At 35.1% G+C, this 18,456-nt stretch overlaps 2 protein-coding genes across 14 annotated transcripts in view; one reads left to right on the plus strand and one right to left on the minus strand.

Moving 5' to 3' along the window:
- Zmynd8 (Zinc finger MYND-type containing 8) overlaps positions 1-3,982 on the minus strand; it is a 289,971-nt gene extending 285,989 nt beyond the window's left edge. For 5 of the 7 annotated variants that reach the window (XM_081769796.1, XM_081769789.1, XM_081769790.1 and 2 more), the window contains exon 1: positions 3,845-3,982. The gene's annotated coding sequence lies outside the window, so the exon portion shown is untranslated. Of the gene's footprint in view, positions 1-3,265; positions 3,415-3,444; positions 3,733-3,844 lie in introns of those variants that run through there. The other 2 variants (XM_081769787.1, XM_081769786.1) reach the window with 2 other exon arrangements.
- LOC145693628 (myotubularin-related protein 9) overlaps positions 3,935-18,456 on the plus strand; it is a 148,552-nt gene continuing 134,030 nt past the window's right edge. Inside the window, exon 1 of one of the 7 annotated variants that reach the window (XM_081769801.1) lies at positions 3,935-4,088. The gene's annotated coding sequence lies outside the window, so the exon portion shown is untranslated. Of the gene's footprint in view, positions 4,136-5,246; positions 5,383-6,080; positions 6,207-6,354; positions 6,507-6,781; positions 6,913-7,059; positions 7,123-18,456 lie in introns of those variants that run through there. The other 6 variants (XM_081769806.1, XM_081769809.1, XM_081769802.1 and 3 more) reach the window with 6 other exon arrangements.

Here is an 18,456-nt window from a genome sequence, read left to right on the forward strand (position 1 = left end):
ACTAACAAAGCTGTATTTACCAAAAACACTGAAGATGACAATTCCACAATGAACGTTTCAGCAGAAGGTTGCCATTCTTAGCTCAGACCCTTTCAGAAAACTAACGTTGCTAGACTCTACTGAAAATCTTTTCTGAATACAATCACTTATGGACTTCCGTAATTAATGTTTCAACGATATTCTTCTCATGTCATGATATCTCCTATGGATGAATGAAGTAGTCTCCTCACTTTCACTGTCAATCGAAGTGCAAGGTTGCAAAAGACACATTTTCGGTTCCAAACAAAACGTCTGTTAGGTAAACAAAGCATACGCTACTGTCTGTTTGACTTTATTTCCATATTAAATATATTTCCCTACTGTTCTTCTCTTTTATCTGTTAGCTTCACTAAATCGAGTTTTCGTATTTTCTATGGAATAATCACATCATACTGAGTTAAGTGCTAGTTTGGGTTTGACTTTCTCCAGATATAAGGCCTACACGAAACTTTTTGATTGAAATATATTGAAGCTTTTGATCCAAAAGAAAGAAAAAAAAAAAAAGTACAATTCTCACTTCTATCATAATATTAATCAGTCAAAACAAAACAATCATTAAGTTCTATACGTAGCTCATGGCTTTGAATGCACCGGAAACACGTCATGCTTAACTCACCTGTTCTTTGCATTAACCTATATCCCGTCGATTAATAATTAATGAAAAATTGTTTCGAACTTTCGCTTGTCTCACATGTGGTTCATTTTCACTTCGTTGATAAATATACTTGGGCGAAAACAATGATGAAATGTTCACGGTACAACTGTAATATGGACCTTTTTCGTAAATACACCTTTAGTTAGTATTTAATATGCATGCAATCAAATCATGCAGCAACATCTGGCCTTACCCAACGGTCACTCATCCACGCTTACCAATCTCGGCAATGCTGGTAATCTCACGGGAACCGGTACACAACTGCTAGCTGGAACACAAGTGATCTTTGCCACACAATATGTCTCAATGTAACTACCATCTAATCCGAGACGACATTGTTACTACAGCAAGTGAAATATAGCCTGATCGCGAAATTGAACACTAACTTCAGAACTAAACGTATATAACTATATAATATAAAAGCGAATGTGAGCTTGTGTGTTACCTCATCACGCAATAACTACTGAACAAATTAAAACGATAGTGACTATCAACCCAGCCCCCCAAGGATTTCATTATATTCAGTAACAATTTTCGGCATGAAGGGTGAAAAGGATGCGAAGTGGTGACGTAACATAAAGGAAAACAACCGATATTAGTGTCTCATAGTTTTCAGAGTCGCTGAGATAAATCGTTACATTAACCACTAGCAACGCCATTGCATCCTCAATCCGTATGTGGGGGGAGGAGAGATGTCGTAGAAATGATCAACGTTAGTGTCCAATCCACAGTTTTGTGGGTTCCTGAGAAAAATAGTGGTATTTCTAATGGGGTTTTAAGTGCAAGTTCTGATCCATTGGGGCTCACATATTTTCCATAAATCTATCTTCCCGTTAAATGTCAGGGGTCATTTGAGGTAATTAGTTTATTATGCTGGTACTCGAGTGCTCAACATCTTTTTACAGACACATCCCCATCTAAAGGATTCAAATAAATATTTACTCATTTCCGATTTTTATAAAGAATGTTAGAACGATGCCATATTATTAAGGCATTTAGAAATACCGGTATACAGCGAAAAAAAAAAAATACAAACTGGACCGAGATTCAAACCCGAGTCAACGGGTTCCCGTGCCGATGCGTTAACCACACTCAGCTATATATTCCATCACTCTTAAAGACTGTGTTCTGCTTGAACAACTGAGTGACTACATTACAGAGCAACTACAACGGTTGAATGTTTTAAATGATTAAATGGGGGAAATAACCGATTTTATATCACACCAATTTCTTTGTAGATACCAGTTCAATGACATACAAACGTATCGGCAAAATACGTCGGAAACCCGAGTTCGAATACTAGTCAAGTCGTCCATTTTTCAATCTTTGTATGTCACTGAGTGTGGGCCTTTAGGGGAATTGATAACGTAAAACTGGTTATTTGTTCCATTTATAAGAAGCATTCGATCCTCTGAAATTATACCTCTACTGTATAATTACTTACTGTAACCTTAATTCTACAAATTTTGCCAAGGAAAACAATAACAGTAAAGAGCACAATCTATTCGGGAAGTACGTTTAAACAGCAATATTACGGTAATTAACTGTCTACTACAAATGTTACCTCTATAGGCCTACTTGTTGGTAAAAACTGCAACACAGAACCATCTTAGATGATCATATCAATTATGGTAAAGAGACGATTACTGGCTTGAAACGTCAAACAATTCAGTCTCAACATTCTTACGGTACCAGATAATGGCAGAAAGAGACGAATATAATAATATGATTTGCAGAACTAGTTTTTCATTGGTTACAACAGACTATTACTAGGCACACTACAGTTTGTGTCTGTGTTTACTCACTAATATAGTCAAAGATTGAAAAGATTTGCAGTTACATTGAAATTTGTGTCTGCTTGGACTTTGAATTAACTTTTTTTTTTTTCTGTTTTTAACTTCCAAGTAGCGAGACTTATATGTTATGTTCTAGTAATATTTTGGCCTATTCTCTTTCAACAATTTCGATAGGCTGATCGTGAAACTTGATGACAATCTTACCTCTTACTCCAGATTTTGGAATCCAGAATACTTTGTCATAAAAGAACACTTCACACGTAACGAAAATAAATTTCCAATTATTTGATTAAGCTCATGCGACAAACAAAACAGCAGTATATAGACAAATATTATGCTCCAAATAATGGGTTAAATTCTGATTAGGCCCGCCAGGCCGTTTATTAAGTGAAGGAAACCTAACCTAACGTAACCTATTTATAAGTACTCTTTGTCATGTTGAAAAGCTAGCGAGGATTAACAGAATAAATGTCCAAATAATATTAAAAATTACTCATATCTATCTATATATATATATAAAAAAGAGAGAAGTAAATACTAGCGTAACACTATTTACGAGCATTTACCTCTTACAACTTTATTAACTTACTCTCGCTGACAGTACGTTATTTGATACTCCAAATTACAAAATATTACACGAACAACGTTACTAGAACCTGCATCTTCAGTCGGTTTGAATAAATTACTTCCCGAGCAGCAGGACGTAGATACTATCGCCTAGTATAAAATACACATTGATCAATATGAAAATCTTTACCTTACGTGTTTTACTTACTTTTTCCGTCTTTCCGAATATAACTTTGAAACATGGTATCACTTCTACCTTGCATTGCTCCGTAATAGCTTCAAAGTTCATAAAATCCCTTGGGTCAGCAATTAAAGTAATGACATGTTGTGAAACACTTATCGGTAACTTTCCCTATAGAGTGAATGATCTGCAAGGATACAACGTACCTGCCAAAAGGTACCACACACACTGCAGGTTCACCTTCACGTCATTACTTCTCAGTGCTGATGTTTACAACAGTACTATAACTACCTTATCTTATATAACCTTAATAGGAATTGCAAAGTGTTGAAGCTTCGCCCCACCATTTCACTGTGATAACCCACGTCACATTCGCAACAGTGCCTGAGGAGCAAGAGGCCCCTTTTCTGACATTCAGCAATTTCCCCTGCTTCATATCAGCTTTCACGGATGTTAGCTTCACCCTACTTTCCTCAATACATTGCTAAGTACAGTTAAGTTTGCCCTTACATGGTAAGTAAATAACCTTAGTGTCTACCCTTCTAATGACCTATGCATAATTAGGTATGAGTAATAATTATGCTTTGTTCTATGTTCTACACTTACCCCGCTGCACCATTCACGTCTTTCTGTGAGCCTCTTTGCTTCCGCTCAGATCCTTTCTTCCCCTCCTGCACATAGTCTCGACCGCAGCCGTTCTTCGCAGCTGTCAACAAACGTGAAGTGAGGGCTGTTGGTCGTCGTCTGGAAAGGAAGATTTTTGTTTAGGCAGATGGTAGAAAAGACACAACAAAAACAAAAAAATAGTCCTAAGGAAAGTCAACAAAAGATTCGCGCCCTAAGTGGAAAGGTAGTTATGTAACATTTCGAAACCTGTCTTCTTTAATGATGTAAAAGGTATAATTCTATAAGTTGAAATGACTGTATAGCAATGTAACTTGAGCGAAACACATGAAGTCGTAATAATAAAACTTCGGGAGAGGGTATGAAAATAGAATACTATGTAATTATATATTAAAATTTGTTTTTTGTAACGATAAGTATTAAGGTACCGTAATTTAGAAATTTGATAATTGTGATGCACTAAGTTCAATACCGGTAGATGAGACTTTTTCACTTTTCATTTCTAAGAAACATGTATGATACGAACGTGCATGAATGTTCACATCTACTATTGTTTTGATACGTCACTGTACCTGTGAGCGAGCAATCTCGGCCAGTACTTGGAATGAATCAACACAGACTAATCTGATGGGAGATAAAATAGGTTGCCTTCATGCATTGGGACATATGTTGCGTGATGGCATGTACGTTAACAAGTGTAGGCGTACGAGTATATAAACATCCAGTCTTTCATTGCGGCTGAAAAGAAAAAAAGTGCAAGGGACACGAGTCATGGGTATCGCAAATTAAAATTTTACTACGTTTCCAGAAATACAAAAGCTAAATTTTCTTTGTCAAAATTTCCTCAGAAATATATCAGCTGAAGTACCGTACTGTACAGAGAACTACATTTTTTATAATAATAATAATAATTGGTAAACACATTCCGAAAGAAGGTAGAAGGTCTATACTCATCTATCCGGTGACAGTAACAACTAAGTTTTCTCAGCCGGTAATACGGCGTAATGATATTTTGTACATTTTCGAATATATAAAGAGAGTTGTCCAGTGATATTTACTTCCAAATCGGGAAACAATACTTTTTTTCGGGACTTTTTACTGTTAAGTATACTAGACCTTTTTCTAAAGCAAATTACCTGTACATCAAGATAGTTCCAAGCGAATGTATAGAAAAATCTCGTCGTTTGTAAATACGAATAATGTATTAATGAAATAGTAGAATACAAAATGTAACCAAGTACTAAATATTAATAAGCTAAGCCATGACTAAAGCAGCAATTGTCCACTTATGCATTGATATCGGAAAACTTTGTCACTGGACTAAAAATTAAATTTTTGTATAGGTCTGGGCTTCAGTATTTGCTCGAAGATACAGTAAATTTATTTACCTAATCATACAGCGAGGTCATAAGCTGATGAAACAAGGACAAAGTGGACAAAATAATGCATTTAAAACTAGAGATTAGGAAGTGGAGTACATGAAAGATGAGATTAGGAATGACATTGTACAAGGACTACCGGTATATAATTTCAATACATAGATATTACTATTCACGTGTCAATATATATCTGATTTAAGATACTCTGACTCCTTGACGTGAGTTCCTGCAGGTCTAAATTTACTTTTCACTATAGGATATTAGACACGGTAGAAATTTATTAACTTACCATATCACAAGGCACGTTTACTGTTAATAGAATATTATAAAATGCGGTTACTATCTCCGAATTCGCATTTGTTGATCCTAGCAATGCATACTTTGAACTTCAGCAGTGGTTGTAAGCCTGTCAGAGAGCACCAGCATTTTTGAAAACAAATTCAGACTATCATTTTGAAAAAAAACGTACATGAAAGGACTTAATAAAATATTAATCTGGAAGTTAAGTACACGTATTACTAACTTTTTAGTAAGCCTTTTATTTATGGGCAGAGATTTCAAATAAGGTGGCTCGTGGTCTCCGAATTCTGTAATTAAAAACGTAACTGGAAACCACACATAGTGTGATATACTGAAATACACCAACCTGTTACGTTTTTTGAAGTAAATTCAGGAATTTATTATTAATGGGAGATTAGGAATAACTAAAAAAAAAAAAAAAAATACTTAATAGACACAAGAAGGATAACTAAATTTACAAGCAGTCGTTGAAACGTAATTATCACTTAGTAATTATATAATGATTGATCCACCATCAGAATCTATATACCACTCACCAAAGATTACCGTACTAATGGCAAGCTGAGAAATATCAGGGTTTTTTTCATGCCGCACGTGGTAAAAGGGTTTGGAGTGGTGTAGAGAATAAGCTGCTGCACGGTTACTGCGAAAGAGTGGAAGTTTCGGTTTGTACTATCTTGAAGCAAATATATTGGCCTTTCATAAAACATATAAAAGGCAGAATACTGTTGTAGTAAAATAAATTTTCAAGGTCTCGAATGCAGTCATCAAAAGTACAAAATTGTCACTTTCAGCAGCCTGTAAAATCCGAAGTACTTGAAACCACAAGATTGGGTATTCTGCTCGAGAACTATAGCTAGAAGGGTTTTCAGTAATGGTGAATTACAGGACCTTTGTGCTGTAGAGTAGATCCAGCATTTTAAGAATTAGGTTAGCTTAGTGTAGGGTTGGATCGTTTACTGTAGGTAAGTTTAGGTTTGGGTAGTATAGTTTAGTATCGAGTAGGTTCATTATGCTGGACCTACTCTACGGAACTTAACTCAAACAACTGATTTTGTTGAAAGTTCTTTATGTAAAATTTTGGTTCCGAAAAAAAAAAATGAATTTTTGATCTTGGATATCGTACTATCTCCGAATACAAATTGTGGACTTCATGTTGTGGTTTGCATTAACACACGATTTACAATCTCTCAAAATCCATATTTGTGTATATATAGTCCTATAAGCTGTAATAAAAATGTAAAGCACAATATGACTAATTTTACGTCCTTCATACCATCAGTGAGTTTCTAAAGCATCGTCAGGTTTTTCGCATAATTGTGAAAGGAACAGTAAAAAGATCAGTGCACAAAAGTTGCTTTTGAAAATATGGTATGCAATGAAATAGTTAACATGTTTAAGAGAAACAGTTCTCGTGATAAACTTTTTTTTTTTTTTAATTTATCGTAATACATTTTACATCACAGACTATTATTTTTAAAGTAGTTTAATAATTTTAGTCAGAGTTCTGTTCTATGAGTGACATTGTACGGGTTGTTCTGCCAGTAGCTGCGGTAAATTGACATGGTGTTGGAACATCAAGTATGTTGTTCAGTTTCACCCATTTATTACTCTTCCTTTGCAATGTAAACTGGTAGATTGTCCAGTTAGTTTGAAACAGATTACTGTTATTCCCTAAGATACCTTATAATACCTTACCAACACATCGTATTTCGTTGTTAACACGAACAACATTGTCATTCAGAGACACTTCTTTAAGAACTACTCAGTGTCTGTTATATGTTAATTCTAAACTGAACATGATTTGCTATAAATAATGTTCATGTTTTTCTTATGAGAAGAGTAGATGAGCCCTGAGTCGTTGGGTGTAGTAATGGTGATCCCTTATTCCATCAAATCTCTGTTGTTTGTTGAAGCAACTGTTGATATGCTCCTGTTCTTTCTTGATCTCATCTGTAGTTACCATAACAAAGTTAATACTTTCTATGTTCTGCACACAAAACACAAACATATCGTGAGGAGTAAGAATTCGTCCCTCGGTGGAGCCGCGGTGGCTCAGTGGTAGAGCGTTCACCTCTGGTGCTTGGGGTCCCGGGTTCGATCCCAGTCCCCGCCAAACAGGGTTAGCTGGTTTAAACCAAGGTGGTTTAAACCAGCTGGTTTCTTAAAAAAAAAAAGGACGAAAAATGCTTTAAATCGTGTGATCTTCATGGTGACGTTTCCACATATCAAACCATCCGCATTACGTTTATCTACTTTTCACCTTTTAATCAAGGGGTCCCGTGTTCAATTCTTGGTCGAACCACAACCCACTTTTCAAGCGTAAACCAAGTATCGATTCGAAGTGTTCCTCTAAACGAAAGTCTTCTTCGTGGTAACTTTGGTATTTCATAAGGATGTTAAGCCTAAACATACAAAATGAAACCAAATTATATATTTCTACTTGAATAAATGCCTGTTGTTTTATGAAGAAGCCAAGGTTGCTTAAATATATTGATAGAAATTGGCAAAATTTATCAACTGCCTACGTAGCTTCCAACATCAGCTTGGATTGGACTTGGTTTTTATTTTATTAAATGATATCTACATACCAAGTTTGTAATTTAATACCTCAGTTTTAGCGCAGTGATTATGATACGTTGACCTTAAAATTTTACATACAAATACATTTAAAGTAATCAGGATTTACCCAATGGCTAAGGCGGGAATTTCACGTATTTGTATATAATTTTGTATAACGTTTTTACTTATGTAACTGTTTATCTTTTTGCTCTTCTGAAATGGCTCTTGACATTATTTTAACAAGTAGGCCTATGTAAAGATCAGTACAACGTATTTTTATCAGGAGTCCTTCGTGAGTGAGTTGGCAATCGCATTTGTGACCAATTAGTTCCGGTTTCGTGTCCAAATGGACAATTTCTTTTGGATGTAAGCCGAAAAACAGTTTGGATTCTGCTTTAAGCTTATGTGACTCCTTCCAACATAATCTTGTTGTTGCATAATAACACCAAGGCGAAATAAACTAATTTCTGTCCATATCTAATATAAATACATGGAGTAAATTATTTAAACCCCAAAAAAAAACTGGTTTAAACAAAAAAAAACGGGTTTAAACCAAAAAAAACAGGTTTTTTTTGTTTTTTAAATAAAAACCATGGTTTTTGCCAACCCTGCCGCCAAATGAACTTTGTGGTGGACAAACACCGTGTGCGTGGGTTTCCTCGGCGTTCTCCCGTTTCCTCCGACTCTCTTCATTCCACCATTTCATTCATTACTCATCACCACAGTCTCCTTTAGCCTCACCGGCATAAACGTGGAACGTAAAACTCAAAAATTTCATTTCATTTTTTTCGTTCCTCGGTTGCCGTGTAGTGAAGGGTTGTCATGTAGTTGTCTCTTCTCTGTCCCTTCAATTCCGTTCAGGGACCCTTACCATGACATGTGGTAAAGAAATGGCACTCGGCATCTACACCAATGTATTCTTTATGCTTATACAAGTTACTTTTTTTTTTTCAATTCTGATATTGCTGCTAATCTATCTGAAAAATAATAGATCTTCAGATTTTGTATTACTTCCCGGCTAAATGAATCAACTTCTTTTGAAATCCATAAGCTGTGATTGTATTGTGTTGCAGGCAGTCACTTAACAATAGAGATGCAAGGGCTCGGAAAAAAACCGGCTTCTTTGAAAAAAAAACTCGTTTTTTTGTGCTTTGCTTTTGGGCTTTTTTCAAAATTGTGCTTTAAATTGATAAAGCAGACTTTGTTTCGTTTTTCTACAACACAAAGCTCATTTAATAAGTGGTTGGTGCAGATAATAATATAAAACTTCTAAAATAAACCATGAATTTCGTGAAGATTTTTAAAAAATACTTAACATATTTACATTATGAATTCCAAAGGATTAACCAATATATACATGTTTGAGAATCCTAAGGTATTATAGGGAGCTAGCTTGTTTACCAGGGGGGTTGAGGCAGAGGGGAAAAATTTTCCTGCCTGACTCTTGTGACACTCCCTTACTCTCCTCCTATATGTCAGCGTTGCCAGTCGTAAAAAAAAATGTCACATAAATGTCATTCTGAAGAATGAGTTGATTATTTGTTGGGTGTTGTTGTGGTCGTGGTATTATTCATTTGACAAGGGCTTCAGAGCGTAAGTGAGGGCAAACTATACACAGCGAAGCTAGAGAAGTAAAAGGAAGGTCATAGTGCAATGCGACGAAGAAGCGGGGGAGAAAAAACTGAAGCATCTGTTATCAGTCTAATTTGCGTGTGTCCACGTATACAGGTTTCTATATTCTTTGAACATTATTTATGCCTTAATTTTTTAAAAATGTACTGAGTATTTATCTTTATCGTTTTCTGTTACATTTAAGTGCCTATTTTACTGCCTATTTTGTAAATTTTAAGTGCTTATTTGCCCACTTATTTTCCAGATTTTTAATGCCTAAACATCTGGTCTCTAGTGATAATGATTAATCGAACTTAAACATAACACATACCGATATATTCTTCATTGCACTTCTAAACTGTTAATAGGAAATTATGTATATAATTTATATATTTCAAGTGTTATGTATAAGCTCTGTAATTAGATTGTAAATAAATGTATTATACGAAGACAATGCTATTTTTAGAGCCAACAAAATTCTTCGGAAGAGTGGAATATTCTTAGATATAATTATTATTAATAAGAATTAATATTTTATTATTATTATTAGTAATAATAATAATAATAATAATAATAATCTGCAAAATGTATTCAAATACGGTAACTGCTCATGCAACTTTAAAAAAAAAATCTTTCAATAGGGATTGCATAGTTTGCATAAACTCTTTGAATTAAGTGAGTATTAGGTGATTTTTTACAGCGCACTGGTAACCCTGCCCAGGACCATCGAGTGACCGTTTCTTGATGACGGGGGTTGGCACCTGTCAATCAACTCTGAATTCCTCAGCCTCGCATTAAAGCCAGCTCCCAGTAATACTCACACAACAATTTTTATAGAGTCAGTTTGGCTACAGGCATATACCTTTATAAAAATCGTTGCGAAAGTACTGTAGGATTCTAAAACATGGGTATTTGGATAGGGCACATATTAGTACTTAAGTGAAGTCTTGACCCGACTACGGTAGGTCCCATAGTATTAGAGCTATGGACGTTTAAAATTATTTCTTCCATGTTTTCGGCAGCCTAAAACTCCGAAAGGAAGCATTTGTGCACCCAGGTTGGTCTATACTTTTCGTCTTATCTTGGTGTCAGGAATCACCTCCCAAACGTTGTCAGTGTTGTTTTGAAACACCCTGTATAATATTTTTTTAACCTCTTATATACAAAAGTGAGTACTTTTAAATATATATATATATATATATATATATATATATATATATATATATATATATATATATATATATATATATACACAAATAACTAGCAAAATTGTATGTAGTATTTTTACTCCAAAATATTACACACCCTCTTTTTGAAACAAAATAAAGTAAATCATGAGAGAAATACATTTGTATAATACTCTTAAAGGCTGAACATCAAGAGCTTCGTTTCGGGTGGTTCTGTACTTCTTGAAATTTTTCAGTTCAAGTTTTGTCATATACATTGTATGAATATTTCGAACAAATTTTTCATTGATTGATTACATACGTAATAATCTGTTACCACCTATCAGGTGCTTCAAATTCGAAAAATCGGTAAAGTTCCGAATTCTGAAAAGCACTGACTGTTCGTCAAGCTTGTTCAGAATCGGGAAAGTACCGCATTTTCGTTTCATGTATCATATGCCTAATAGACTGTTCATATGAGCTTGTGGTTTCCTAGGCTCTAGAATATATAACCACTATCACGGTTTATCCAGTCCTGAAGTTTTTTGAATTTTTAACAAGAGGAATTCAACATATTGTTACGAAAGGTTTTCTTTTTTCTTTCTTTTTCCTTTTTCTTTTTCTTTTTTTTTTTACAAAAAAGAAAAACTAAGAAATACATTTAAGAAAAGAGGAAAGAACCAATCACTGTTCCAATTCACAAAAAAGGAGACGAAATTGATTGTAATAATTATCGAGGCATTTCTCTTTACATTCTATTAACAAGATTGATCCCTTATTAAACGCTGGCAGCGACACTGATTTAGAAGTAAAGAGAAAACTAAATACATGGAAGTTCACCAGCATCGTAATACAGCAAATAATGAATGCGTTAAAACATCAAATAATAATCTCGACAAAGTGAATACCTTCAAATATCTAGGATCAATATTAACAGACCAAAATCATATCCAGGAAGAAATTAAATGTCGACTGAAATCAGAAAATTCGTGTTATTATTCAGTTTAAAATATTTTGTCGAGGAATTTAAAGCTTAAAATAGGCCTATATAAAATGATAATCATGCCTGTTGTGCTTCATGGTTGTGAAACATGATCGCTTAAGCTGAGGGAAGAACATACATAGACTGAAAATATTTGACAATAAAATCCTGAGACGAATATTCGGACCCAAGATGAACGGGAATGGCGGAAACTTCATAACGAGGAACTACATAATTTATACGGTATACCAAACATCGTTAGAGTAATTTAGTCTAGGAGGCTCAGGTGGGCAGATCATGTAGCCAGAAGGGAAGAAGGTAGGAACGCTTTCAAAGTCTTGACTGGAAGACCAATCGGAAAACGTCCATTAGGAAAACCTAGGCGCGGATGGAAGGACAATATTAAGATGGATCTCGCAGAAATAGGAATACAGTGTACAAACTGGATCGAATTGGGTAAGGATAGAAGTCAAGGGAGAGCTTTTGTGAACGCGGTATTGAAACTTCGGATTCCATAGGCCATAGGGTTAAACACAACTGCACAACAAACATGACTGAGTGGTTAGCTTTTGCGCATCTATCGGGAAGTCCGGGATTCAACCCGTCATTCGACCATTTTGACAAAAGTTTTTTCTTAATTCCATCTTGAATGTAGAGATAGTGCGTGTACTGTGAGTCCTGGCCGACTTCCTTTCTTATTACTTTAAAATCGTTGTTATTACTAATTACCAGCAGTGACGGATTTGCGAAGGAGAATTAGGGTGGAGATGTCTTTCGGATTGAAGCCTGTACCCTGAAATTACGGAATTTCTAAAACAAACTAAATATTAGTTATGCCTTTACTCATAAACTTCAAGCTCTCCTCAAATAAAAAATTATGAATTTTTGGAAAATTAAACATTAATAAGAAAAATACCATCCCAAAATACTTTTCTAAATCCGCCACTGATTATCGGTATAAAATGGTCTTCAAGGTTGTATCCGTAACATTATTGCTGAATATACAAACTTCAAGCTGCTCCGAAATAAAAATTAGGAATTTTTAGAAAAAAACTAAACATTAATCAGAGAATCATCTCCCAAAATACGTTTCTAAATCCGCTCCTGATTATTTGTGTAAATTTGTATTCAGAGTTGTATCCGGAAGATTATTGCTAAATCATTGCAGAGCTACAGTATAAAAGAAATGTGCAACTACGCTCTGACAGATAAATTGAAAAACGTAAGTTTAACTATGTGCTAGAAGGTAGAGTACTAAGATCGAAAAAATGAAACACGGATTAATAAAAATGAGATGATCTAGAGAAGAAAAAAGATGTCGGTAACTCAGAAATTAAAGTTTAATAGCCTCTAAAATTGCCCTCAAATACTACACACTTTGTTTACTTTAATTCATAAAATATGTGCTCCATCCATCATAATGGTGAATTCCAGAGCGAAATATGGCATTTAGGTCATGAAATCTTATTAAACTATAGAATATACTATAAGAAAGCTATTTAGATAGAAAAATCATGAAAATGAAAAAAGCCAAAATTTCCAAAATTCTCGTTTTTTCCCCCTTAAAAAGCCGGCTTTTTATGTGCAAAAAACCACCGATTCAAAAAATCCGGCTTTTTTGCATCTCTACTTAACAATATAAAGACTAATTTGAAACATCTTCAGTTTCAGAACTTAAAAGGGATGTATAATTTGCGTTTTCACTCAATGTTAAAATTATATTTCATCTTGGTCAGTACTTGTGAGATTTTCAGGCTATTCATAATTACAGTTCATGTGGCAATATTTTTAGTATTTTTTTAAGATACTTTGACTGAATCTTCAAATAAAATGATACTTTTTTAAGTGCAATAATTTTGATGCCAAATTTCTTTAAATTCACTCAGACTCTAAAACTGATTAAATGGCTGCGATTTCTGATACCACTCATTACTTCTACGAAATATATTTTTCTTCATCATCTTCAGCACAAGAATTCAGTTCAGAGTTCACTTCATGTAATCGCAGTTCTGAAATACCCAGAAAATTCACGCATTCACCCATCATACAATTTTCATTGATTAAATCACATACTACTTTTGCCAGCAGATATTTCCAGTCGTTCATCTTTGCTGCCGATGCAGTCAACTTCACATTTGGATGTATGACACAAGTGCATAAGTAGAGCCTTACTTGCTAAAGCCAGAACACACCATTTAAGTTTCACCTCACAAAATTTAGAAATCCAATGCGAAGTGAAGAGTCGTCATCTTTAAACTTTTCATAGTTCTTTCAAGTTACCAAGACAAAGTCTTTTTTGTTCGAATTCCTTGCTTCCATCTCCCGCTCAAACAGATTTTGTATCTTTCTTCCTGGGCGCATACTACTTATTTCATCACTGGTATAAAAATTCAAATAAAATCCTTTAGTTTAACGTCTCACGTTATGCCCTTTAGGCTAAGGGAGACGGATTATTAAGGCCAGTAAATGATGATGGAATAATTGGTAGAATAAGAAAGTGTGTGGGGGTGGGAGGGAACGGGACTCGTGAGAAACCCCACGGGCATGATGTTGAATACCACAAACTTACCTGGCCGAGGGCTGATATTTAGTATCTCCCCTAATCTTTCACATATAAGATCACCAGTGTTACGTACTTCACAATATATAGCTGAGCAAGCAAAGGAGTTACGAACCCCGAGAGTCTGTTTTTTCCTACCTTTATCACAATTTAGACAAAAACAAGGTAGTCAGTTCTGGAGCCATGAAACGAGTGGGGTGGATACTAAATGCCATTCTGGCCGAGGATCAAACGAGGGACCCTGCACACCAGAAGAAAGCGTTCTACTACTGAGCCGCCTGCCCGCCTATGAAAATTCAAAATCAAGGCAATAGTTTATTTGTTTTTCTTCCTCTTTTCAATACATTCTCCTCAAGAATCACTTTTTGTTGTACAAGTTCATATGTTTTTCCTGCTCTTGGGGGTTACACTGGTGACTTTAATTCTTTCGCTATTTGATGTGCAACATTCGATTCTTTCTTTTAGAGTTTTCACTAAATACTATGGTTGTCACTACAATATCATACCTTTTACTTTCCATTATTCTTTCCTTCTTGCTCCAACTTACACTCTAAATGGAAAAATTCACCCAGTTTGTGTTGAATCGCATTTGGGAATTCTTGCACTGTTCGATTTTCTTCTAGGTGTTTTTTCTTTTTGCTTAGTATTACAATTTTAATTGGAGAAATTCCCATTGCTTCATCTATTTTATTTACAGATTGTACAGCTTCCTGAATGGTTGTAAATAATTTCTCGTCAGTGTCCTTTTATGGCACAAACTACACATTGATTTTTCTGTTATAGGTTTTAATGATGTCAATTTTTCACATATTTCCACAGTAACTTTTCTCAAGCTCTTCTTTTTATCACTTTTTTATGGAATGTAAATAGGTCATAACATGAGTTTCCAAGCAGATGTTAGTATTTGTCCATACACTTTTTGTAATGATACGTACAAATGGTATTTATTTCTTCAACTCCAACTCCTTTTCTCAAAGAGAAAGTGCTTCACTTGTATCTGCTACTGTACTAACAATTGACTCTCCGTAAGAATTATTTTCGGGGGCGCGGTGGCTCAGTGGTAGAGCGTTCACCTCCGGTGCTTGGGGTCCCTGGTTCGATCCCAGCTCGCGCCGTGTGGACTTTGTGGTGGACAAACACCGTGCTCGTGGGTTTTCTCGGGGTTCTCCCGGTTCCTCCCACTCTTCATTCCACCATTTCACTCATTTCTCATTATCACCGTCTCCTTTAGCCTAACCGGCATAAGCGTAGGACGTTAAACTTAAAGATTTCATTTCATTTCATTTCAAGAATTATTTTCACAGACACTGACAGTATCCTACAGAGCATTCCATGATATCCAGTATAGTTCTTAGTAATAGCACACACAATGAAGCATAGCATACTCTGAGTAGATAGGAACTCATAATGGCACGTGTCACTCTGCAGCGATTCACAACAGACAAACTAGCTAGATGCAACTTAGGCTTGTTTTTGATTGTTGCAACTCGACGAACATGCATGAGCATGTTTATTGTCTTGACAGAATTGACATCCAATAAGTAACACAAAATAATTTTGTATACTAATTTTTCACATATTACAATAAAAAATAATAATAATAATAAAAAGACGCTTGCTTGACAATTAAGTTATTCATGATACAAAATACAGATATGTGGTCAAGCTATGCTTTTCATTTTTGTCGCAGTTGCTAGATATATACAGTCATTGTCAAAAATCTGAGAGTACACTACTGATTTTTCAGAGTTAAAACAAGACATTTATTCATACAAAATCCAATTTCTTGAACTTGTTCTGTAAAATAAACATAATTGCTCATATAATAAATAAATAAAACATGTTGTCTGTTTCCACTGAAACAAACTTATTAAGTACCTTTGCGTTCAGTGAAATGCAGACTCTTAGCTTAAATAAGAACAAATTCCAGGCAGTTGATTAATTTGTTCAGCTGTTGCGAAGCTTTGCGACGACAGTAGCTCTGAACAGCTTTCCGGAGATCTTCAGTATTCGTTGACAAGCGGATTGTACTGTCAAGTTCATCTTACAAGAGCTCTGTGAGTAGAAAATCCGGTGACTTTGCCGACTATTCAATTTGTTGGATGATATAAGCTTCTTTACATTGCAGATAATTACTACATAGCCTGGAAGAATGTTTAGGATGGTAATCCTGTTGTAGTACAAAGTTGCTGCCCCAAATCTGTGTTCCTGATGGAATTCCATATCTCACTTAAACGTTGTGAAAAACATTTTTGTCTATTATTCCATTAATTTGAACTATATTGTTAACTTGGTTGTCTGTAAAGTATCCTCAAAGAGTGATGCTATCTTCTCCGTGGCTTGTTGTAGGTGTGACACGGTCGAGATGAAAGCGCTCTTTGGGACGACAACGCACAAACTTCTAGAATTGGAAGGCGAAAAGTTGGAATTTATATTCTTCGGTCCAGAGTGCACTCTCCTATTGTTCGTTGTTCCAGTCTTTTATTTTATTTTTGGGCCAAGGAGTATCTTGTTGTGATGTTTCGTGCTTGAAGGAATGGTTTCTTTACAGCAATCCTACAATCAAGAACATAGATCGGAAAGCTGTATGCCATTGTCCCATTTGATACCGATTGGAAATGGCTCTTCCATAGTTCTATTGGTTCTTCCGGAGGGATTAACGTCATTTGCTTGTTTTTCCGGGATACTTATCCTTAAGAGAAGTTATCATTTCTGCACGATAAGTGATTTTCTGTGTAATATTTGCACCATTTTGTGTCTACCAAGAGCCCGGCACACTGCTCTGCCCGATTTCTGAGCTATTTTTCCCAGAGAATCACTCACTTCTCTCAAAATAACCGCTTCGACTTTTGGTTAACAGTTTCTCTTAACCGTATTTCATAGTGTTTGCATGCTCTTTATATTATTCAACTGGTTTACGCAAATGAAAACAGTAAGATCGCATGTCACAGGTTTGCATCCAATTTTGCCCATCTTATAACACGATTGATTAGCAAGCACATACACAACTGTTCATTGAAGGAAAGAGACAACTACTGACAAGGATTCATACACACACACCGCTAGGCGTTGTTGAAACGATACATCATTAAACAAAGCATGAGGTTAGTTTAGTTGTCTGTTCATTAGTTATCTGTTTCAGTTCTAGATCTCTCTCTCTCTCTCTCTCTCTCGCTCGCTATATATATATATATATATATATATATATATATATATATATATATATATATATACTAGGGATGGCCAATTCCGGAATTTTTACTTTCCGGAATCCGGAAAGTAAAATCGGAAAATTCCGGAATTCGGAAAAATTCCGGAATTCGGAAAAAATCCGGAATTCAGAAAAAATCCGGAATTCGGAAAAAATCCGGAATTCGGAAAAAATCCGGATTTCGGAAAAAATCCGGAATTCGGAAAAATTCCGGAATTCGGAAAAATTCCGGATTTCGGAAAAATTTCGGAATTCAGAAAAAATCCGGAATTCGGGAAAATTCCGGATTTCGGAAAAATTCCGGATTTCGGAAAAAATCCGGAATTCGGAAAAATTCCGGATTTCGGAAAAATTATTTTTTCTTTTTGTAATCCTAAGAATTTTGTTCAAATGCAAACGAACAAATTTCCTTTTTGTAATCCTAAGAATGTATGATGCAAGTTAAGCTGAAACTTACATCCTAAAGTATACACTACTCAATCTTCCCATGGTTAATGAGATGTAGTCCAAAAGTACGATGTACTCCTAATATTTAATTTTTGTTTTACTGTGATATTGTCCAGAGGTAAGACATATATCACACTGAGATAAACAACTTGACATAATGAAGATGTTATCATACGTAGTTTTCCAGAAAATCGTGAGAAACGATTTTTTATGAAGTTAAAATATGCGTCGCTTGTTGCCAGTGTGATGCAATTGATAACTTTTATGCTGGAATAGTCTTATTATTATTATTATTATTATTATTAATCGTTTATATACTGTAAAAGAAAAATATGAACCGTTAAGTAGTAGATTTTATCTGTTGTTTTTTGATATC

The sequence above is a fragment of the Thermobia domestica genome, chromosome 8 (assembly GCF_964235325.1).
Source record: "Thermobia domestica chromosome 8, izTheDome1.hap1.1, whole genome shotgun sequence".
Lineage (NCBI taxonomy): Eukaryota > Metazoa > Arthropoda > Insecta > Zygentoma > Lepismatidae > Thermobia > Thermobia domestica.